Source organism: Salvia splendens, chromosome 7 (genome assembly GCF_004379255.2).
Source record: "Salvia splendens isolate huo1 chromosome 7, SspV2, whole genome shotgun sequence".
NCBI classification, from domain to species: domain Eukaryota; kingdom Viridiplantae; phylum Streptophyta; class Magnoliopsida; order Lamiales; family Lamiaceae; genus Salvia; species Salvia splendens.
In genome coordinates, this window is record NC_056038.1 from 12,634,684 (window position 1) to 12,643,278 (window position 8,595).

Sequence of the window (8,595 nt, forward strand, 5' to 3'; positions counted from 1 at the left end):
TCATTTGTGACATAGAGAATATTTTAGGCATATACAAAACTAGTACCAAAAGTAATATTATAATATCTTCTCGCATTCTCCTCACTCTTTAAATTATTATTATTAATCAATATTAATATTATTATTTGATATTATAAATTAATAATTAATTTTTTTTTATTTAAATGTACTTAATTATAATTATAATTAACTATTATAATAATATTATTGTTATAATACTAAAAAATAGTAGTAATTATAAATAATTACAGTATAATTATTTAGATTATGAATCATAGTATATTATTATTATTATTATTTTATATGAATTAATAACTAATTAATATAGTCTTAATAAAAATTTAAAATTATGAATTGTATTCATAATGATATAAAGAGTTGAATATTTTTAGTTAGATGTTCCAATCCTAAATGAGTATAAAATAATTTAATAAAAAATATTCAATTGATTAATTACTTTAAATAATTAAATTAACTAGGTGTTTTGTTCATCATTTATATTATGAATGCAATTAGATGTATGTATAACACTAAAAAGAAAGAAGAAAAAGAAGAGAGAAAGAAAAAAGAGGAAACATACACTAAGGAGAAAAAAGAAAGAAGAAATGAAGATATAATACTAAAAAAAGAAGAAAATGAAGAAAAAAGAAATAAGTAAGGGAAAAAAATCACATGTTTGGTACCATTTAATTGAAATTTCCAAAAATATCATCTATAACAAAAAAAAATCACATAATTGGTAACTAGGGTTATTTTTGTCACGTGGTATAAAAAACGATATAAAATAAAGATCATGCACCATTTATGTGCAAAACTAAAAGATCATGTACCATTTATATAGTTCATTCTTTGATAAATATAAAATGATTTGGATTTGAATGTAATAAATCAAAATCTGAAAAGTGTTTTTGGTATAGATTTAGAGTAAACCTAAAGATATGTATTTTTTCTTCAAAAACGTATAATATGATTGGTTTTGCAGTACCCGAGGTAGTTTTCTACTGCATTTTAGGTTTTGGCAGTACTATTGGAGATGGTCTTATAGTACTCCAAACCAATTCCATTTTTGGTTTTTTTTAAAAAACATATCTATCTTTAGGTTTACACTAAACCCAGACTCAAAAGTTTATTCGAAGTTTGTGAATAAAAAAAAGAACAACATTGAGAATATTCTTTTAAGTTTGAGTTTGGTTTAGAATTTGAATCGAGAAACAATATTTCTATAGAAAGTATATTCGGTGAGTTTTACCGTGAATGATGATAAAATATGGAGTACTATGGTTTATAAGTGCAGGCTTGTTAGAATGGCACTAGCAGTATCTGATTCGCACCAATTTTGGGGGCGAGGCAGAAAGTTATTCAACTGCAGCTACGCCTTTCCAGGAGAAAGGGGAAACATAGATCCACGCCTCACCCAACTGAATGATTCAAAGCCTTTACGACGTGAGAGTGAGAATTGGTTTAGGAATTATATGCCGCCAGTGTTAATGGATTGGAGAATCGGAGGCGAGAGTTGCAGCCGCGCACAACAGAGTCGTTCAACTTACGTGTGTGCAGATAATAGCGAATGTGTTGATTTTGGTTCTGATGCTCATGGCTACAATTGCCGCTGCTTTCAAGGATTTCAAGGAAACCCTTACCTGCCCTACGGATGTCAAGGTTGGTGCGTCATTTTTCGCTGATGAATAAAGTAAAAGATATAAATTATAATTGAATATTTTAATGATTTTCTAAATAAGTGAGAGCTCATCTTGATTGGTATGGGTAAAGCGAGTCATCTTCTGTGGGACGAAGAGAGTATTATTTGGTACAAAACAAAATATTTTATTGCATATTATTTTTAATTATGTAGATATTTCTTAATTTTTAAAATTTAGACTAATACTCCTCCCTCCCTCCCCGTCCCATAGAAATAAGTCATATTTTCTTTTTCGTCCATCCCATACAAATAGTCCATATCAATTTATGGTAATCTTTTTCTCCTTCCCATTTACTTAATTATTTATGGACCCCACTATCTACTACACAATTTCAACTATTTTTTCTCCTTTTATCTTACTTTAACAATTATGCATTAAAACTCGTGTTGATATTAAATGGTCTATTTCTATGGGGCAGAGTGAGTATAAAAATAAATTAATGGTTCATGCATCACGAACGTTACACTAGTATGCATTATAGAGAAGTTGTAAACTAGGCATCTTACGGTTGTAAATACACGACTCATACAACATGCTTCACCTTTATTTCTATTTAATACAAAAATTATAAAAAATATTCATTCGTGTTTCATTTTAGTACATTCCATTATTTTTGTTTGGATGTCGTCAACTCTTTATTCATGTGGAATACAAAATATTGCATCATTGTTTCATATCAATACAAAAGGTTTTATCAATATTTTATATTGGTTAAAAAAAATTCATCATGGTTTCATGTTTTTGACCCACGTAGGTAAAGAGTTAACGATGTTCAAACACATGACATAATGTATTGAATTTAAATGCAAATGAAAATTTAGAACATCGGGCCTAAACTGTTCGTAAACTCAATTTTTCGTAGCAATTGACAAATAATTAGGATCCATTTACAGAGTAGATAACTCCATAACATATAAGAGAGTTATCTAACCTAATATATGTGTTCTATCATATTTTGTCTTATCTCAACTTTCCTATTAAACTTAAAAAGACTTATAGAATCCACCTACACACTTCATATACCTAGTAGCATTATTATGCTTGTCAAAAAAATGCATCGTACAAATAATATACTTCCTATGTCCGTGAATATGCATCGTACAAATGCATTGTTGCTTGGCGTTTGAGGTTCCTCTCCTCGTATACGAGTATGTGCCTAATGGGACACTTTTTGATCTCATTCATCAATCACAACTTCCAATCTCATGGAACATGCGCATAAAAATTGCGGCCGATATAGCAGGTTGATACGACTGCCCATGCAGCAGACGACCCAGCCATCGATGAGGAACCAAGAGCTGTTGCGGAGACACCGTCGCAGCAGCAAAGGGGGACGGAAGACGCAGCGGAGACGAGAACCTTGAGGCCGCGGGATCGACTCAAACCGCCGAGGAAGTACACGGCTTAAGTCTAGGACGCATAGGAGTCTTTTGATTTTATTTATCTTATTTTATATTTTTGTTTATTCTATTTTAGGATTATTTTTGTTATTGTTTTTTTTTTCTATTTTGAGTTCGGGTTTTCTTAGTTGGTTCTTTCCCGAACGTATTAGGATTAGATCGAACCAACCCTAGGGTTTTAGTATAAATAGAGCCTTTTGTCATCAAACGATCTATCTATGAAATAAAAACATACTTTGGCTCAATAGCTTTTGCATCAAGAAACTTATCCCTAAGCTGTCGACGAGAATTCTCGCGCACCGGCTGCCCCATTCTGCCGTCTAAGTCACGACCCGACACCGGGCGCTCGACGAAAGACGACAGCTCGTTTCTTGAACTGCTTGGAAATCGACGTTAAGGAATTCATTCCTTAACAACTGGTGCTTCATTGCGTACTCATTATGTCTGGATTGCATGATCATATACCGCCGCCGGGACTCCTCACCGGTGGCAACTCACAGTTGGTGTTGGGCGGTGTCTCACGCCGCACATCGACAAGCGCAGCGCGCGGCGACGATCAGCCGCGAATTCCGCGGCGGGAAGTTCCAGCAACCGAGGAGCCGCCTTCGGACGCGAATGGCACGGTGGTAGTCTCCTCCGCCGGCCTGGACAAAATTCTGGCTCGCTTAGACCGATTAGAGTGCACGATGAACTCGACAAGTCGGCGAGGCGACAAGATGGAGTGGACGCGTGATCTTGAGCCTGATCTCCCCTATCTCTCGGAGGAACAGGAAGACGAGGGGTATCCCTCTCCGCGCGACGCTTGGGAGATGGACGACGAGGTCCCCCGGCCTTTCAACCACGGTCGCCGAGGCCGTGGAGGGGATATCCGTCACCGACGAGGCGCAACCCGCGCACTGTATGGCCGCGAAGGCCGTTTCCCGCAGCATGGCGCGTACCATGATCGCCCCGAGCCCCGGCATCGCACGTGTTGGGATAGGCCGCGAGACCGACCCTTGGGGGATGTTGATCGGGGGTTCCGTCACCCGACATCGTGGGACTCACCTATACCACGACAGGACTATGGGACACACAGGGCGGAGAGACCCAAGGAGCTTTCGATGAAGGCTCCCCACTTTGACGGAGCAGACGCTAGGAATTGGATTTCGAGGGTCGAGTATTACTTCGACCACTTGGGGATGGCCGATTCTGAGCGCTTACACTATGTAGTCATGCTTTTTCGGCCACCGGCAGCCGAATGGATATTCAATTACCGCGAAAATAACCCGGTGGTGACGTGGAGGGAATTCTTGGAGGATGTACGCCACAGGTTTGATCCGCAAAGCTTTCGCAATAGCATTGGCCCTCTATCAAAATTGGTGCAGACGGGTTCGGTTTTGGAGTATCACGACGCCTTTGAGCGTTATCTTAGTCGGGTGAAGGGTCTGTCCGACGAGGCTCTAATCCCAATCTTCATCACGGGCCTCAAGGAACCCATCCAGGAGAAGGTAGAATTGAAGGAACCGCGCTCTTTGGCAGAGGCAATGGCGTTAGCCTTACGGCTGGCAGCATCGCACAACGAACGCCCAAGACCAGTCAGGGCGCGGCGGTGGAGATATAAACGATTATTGATATTTTAAAATGATTTTCAACTAAGTGAGAGGTCACTTGATTGGTATGGTAAGCTAGGCATCCTCTCTTCTGGAATAAGGGCCGAAGGAAGTATTATTTGGTACAAAACAAAATATTGATTTCATATTATTTTTCATTATGTAGATATGCTTATTTTTTAAAATTTATAGACTACTTATCGCAATCCCCGTCCCCTAGAAATAAGTCCATATTTTCGTTTTCGCCGTCCCTCAAATAGTCCCTATCATTGTGGTAATCCTTTTTTCTTCCTTCCCAATTTACCTTAATTATTTATGGACCCCCACTATCGACTACACATTCAACTATTTTTTCTCCTTTTATCTTACTTTAACAATTATGCATTAACACTCGTGTTGATATTAAATGGTCTATTTCTCATGGGTTCAGAGTGAGTATAAAAAGAAATAATGGTCATGCATCACGAACGTTACACTAGTATGCATTATAGAGAAGTTGTAAACTAGGCATCTTACGGTTGTAAATACACGACTCATACAACATGCTTCACCTTTATTTCTATTTAATACAAAAATTATAAAAAAAATTCATTCGTGTTTCATTTTAGTACATTCCATTATTTTTGTTTGGATGTCGTTAACCTCTTTATTCATGTGGAATACAAAATATTGCATCATTGTTTCATATCAATACAAAAGGTTTTATCAATATTTTATATTGGTTAAAAAAAATCCATCATGGTTTCATGTTTTTGACCCACGTAGGTAAAGAGTTAACGACGTTCAAACACATGACATAATGTATTGAATTTAAATGCAAATGAAAATTTAGAACATCGGGCCTAAACTGTTCGTAAACTCAATTTTTCGTAGCAATGACAAATAATTAGGATCCATTTACAGAGTAGATAACTCCATAACATATAAGAGAGTTATCTAACCTAATATATGTGTTCTTATCATATTTTGTCTTATCTCAACTTTCCTATTAAACTTAAAAGACTTATAGAATCCACCTACACACTTCATATACCTAGTAGCATTATTATGCTTGTTATAAAAATGCATAGTACAAATAATATACTCCTTCTGTCTGTGAATAGGAGTTCCGTTTTTCTATTTTAGTCCGTCCACGAATAGGAGTCCTGGTTCACTTTTACCATAAATGGCAATAGGGTTCCACCTTCCACTAACTCATTCTACTCACATTTCATTTAAAACTAATATATACAAGTGGGACCCCTATTCCACTAATTTTTTTCGCTCACTTTTCTTAACATTTCTTAGAACTCGTGCCTTCATATGTATATATATTACTCCATTTCATATGTTAGTTTCTGTGGCAGATATTGATGAATGTTCAAATCATACACTTAACCCATGCGATTCAAATTCAATTTGCACAAAACACTCCTGGCTCTGTTAATTGCACGTGTCCGAAAAGGATATCGTGGTGATGGATTGTCCAATGGTAAGGGCTGCACTCGGGAGCCACCTTCAGAAATGACCATCAAATTATTAATAGGTAAATTTTCATTAAGTCCCTATCTTGATTTTAGTTTTAAGCATATACTGTATTATATATTTACTAAATTATATGTGCAGACGAGAATGCCATTAATGAAATGAAATACAATGAATTAGAAACATTGGAATGAGAGTAGTAATAAGTTTGATGTTATTTTGTGAAATTGACGAGTATCCCATTCATTCCCAGGTCTGGCATGTGGGTTAGGATTTCTGTTACTCTTGCCAATTTGTTTCTGGTTGCACAAACAGCTGAAAAACAGAGAAAATAGAAGGCGCAAAGAAAATCTCTTCCAAACCCTTCTCTTACAACATCAGACCAATGAAGATACATTTGGAAGAACCAAGCTTTTTCTAGCAAAGGAGCTGGAGAAGCTACCGATAACTTCAACGAAAATCGAATTCTCGGAAGAGGAGGGCAAGGTGTAGTCTACAAAGGAATGCTATCCAATGGTACAATTGTAGCAATCAAGAAACTGAAGGAGGTTGATGAGACTCAAGTGGAGCAATTCATAAACGAGGTTGTGATATTATCACAAATCAATCATAGGAATGTCGTCAAATTGTTGGGTTGTTGCTTGGCGTTTGAGGTTCCTCTCCTCGTATACGAGTATGTGCTTAATGGGACACTTTTTGATCTCATTCATCAATCAGAACTTCCAATCTCATGGAACATGCGCATAAAATTGCGGCAGATATAGCAGGTGCAGTGGCTTACTTACATTTTGCATCAGCTGTCCCCATCTATCACAGAGACATCAAGTCCACCAACATCCTATGGATGAAAAGTACGTTGTCAAAGTGTCGGATTTCGGAACATCCAAATTTGTTGCAGTAGACCAAACTCACCTGACCACGCTGGTGAAAGGTACATTCGGATATTTAGACCCAGAGTATTTCCAGACGAGCCAATATACAGACAAGAGCGACGTTTATAGCTTTGGAGTAATTCTTGTCGAGCTTCTAACAGGACAACGGGCCATATCTTTAGATGCATCACAAGAAAGAAATCTAGCAACACGATTTCTTGCATGTATGGAAGCAGACAATCTTGATGCCATAATAGATACCCAAGTTTCCAAGCAAGCTAAGAAAGAAGAGGTGATTGCAGTTGCAAGGCTTGCAAAAAGGTGCTTGAACATCACAGGGATAATGAGGCCAAACATGAAGGAAATAGCCAGAGAATTGGAAAGTTTGTCTATGTCTCAACTCTCTGCAAATGTTACACATGAAATTGAAGAAGCAACCATGTATGAAGCCAAGTCAGTTTTGGTTCCAAACATTGATTACACTTGGACAAGTGGTGACACTGTCGCCTCATCATCAGATGCACATCCTCTAATGTCTACAAAATTTTGAACTTATGTCTTTTTTATTGCTCTTGTAATACCTTTAGTACAACTAAGCTTTCACATATTACAAATATAATTTCACTTTTACGTGCTGGTAAAAAATTATCTACCTCCTTAATATGACTATTTTAGTGACGTGTCTCTCTGTTTTTGACATGCATAATAACTACATATCTATGTGTCGTAATTCTCTTCAATAATTATGTCGCTGATTTAGGTAGTACTACGATTCAATGATTGTTGAAGGAGTTGATCCACATATAGAAAATGATTGTTTAACTCTACACGAAATGAAAACATTAACGTAAAGATTTTTGTTTGTTGAAAGGTTTTGTAGCTAAGAAGTGAAAGCTGTAAAAAAGTTCAAATAAGATAAACTACAAATAGGACGGTAAAAAAATCAAATAAGATAAGATTCACATCAATGTAAAATTTGAACTAAAATCACTACTAATAGTATAAAAAGGACAATGGAATGCAATGAATCATAGTCTGATTTATAAACCAAAAGGAAATTAAGTCTCCAGTATAAGTAATTTATATTGTTCAATTTTACATTTTAACATAAATTGTCCACAATACAAAATAAATTATACTCCCTCCGCCCCGCTTAAGATGACATGTTTTCCCTTTTAGTTTGTCCCAACTAAGATGACACATTTCTTTTTTTGGAAACTTTCTCTCTCCAATTAATACACCCAACAACTTTTTCTCACTCCTATTAAAATATTCATCTTTCTTTATCTCTCTCCTTTAATACTTCCACCTAACTTTTCTCTCTCCAATTAAACACTTTAACCAATAACTCCTAAAATCCCGTGCTGGCCAAGAAATGTGTCATCTTAGTCGGGACAGAGGGAGTATATAAATATTATCCGTCTATATATAAAATGCAAATTAAACAATCTATTTCTAAAATGGAAAACTCAACAATAGAAAATGTAATCTGCCTATAACTAAAATGCAATCTTCTAAAATTCATCTATTAAAAATACAAATGTATATTGCTTTTTAATATTTATAATAT

General features: G+C 36.1%; 1 pseudogene; it reads left to right on the forward strand.

Annotated features, from left to right (window-relative positions):
- The first annotated feature begins 6,551 nt into the window (after nt 1-6,551).
- On the forward strand, nt 6,552-7,582 carry LOC121810421 (annotated as a pseudogene).
- The last annotated feature ends 1,013 nt before the right edge of the window (nt 7,583-8,595 follow it).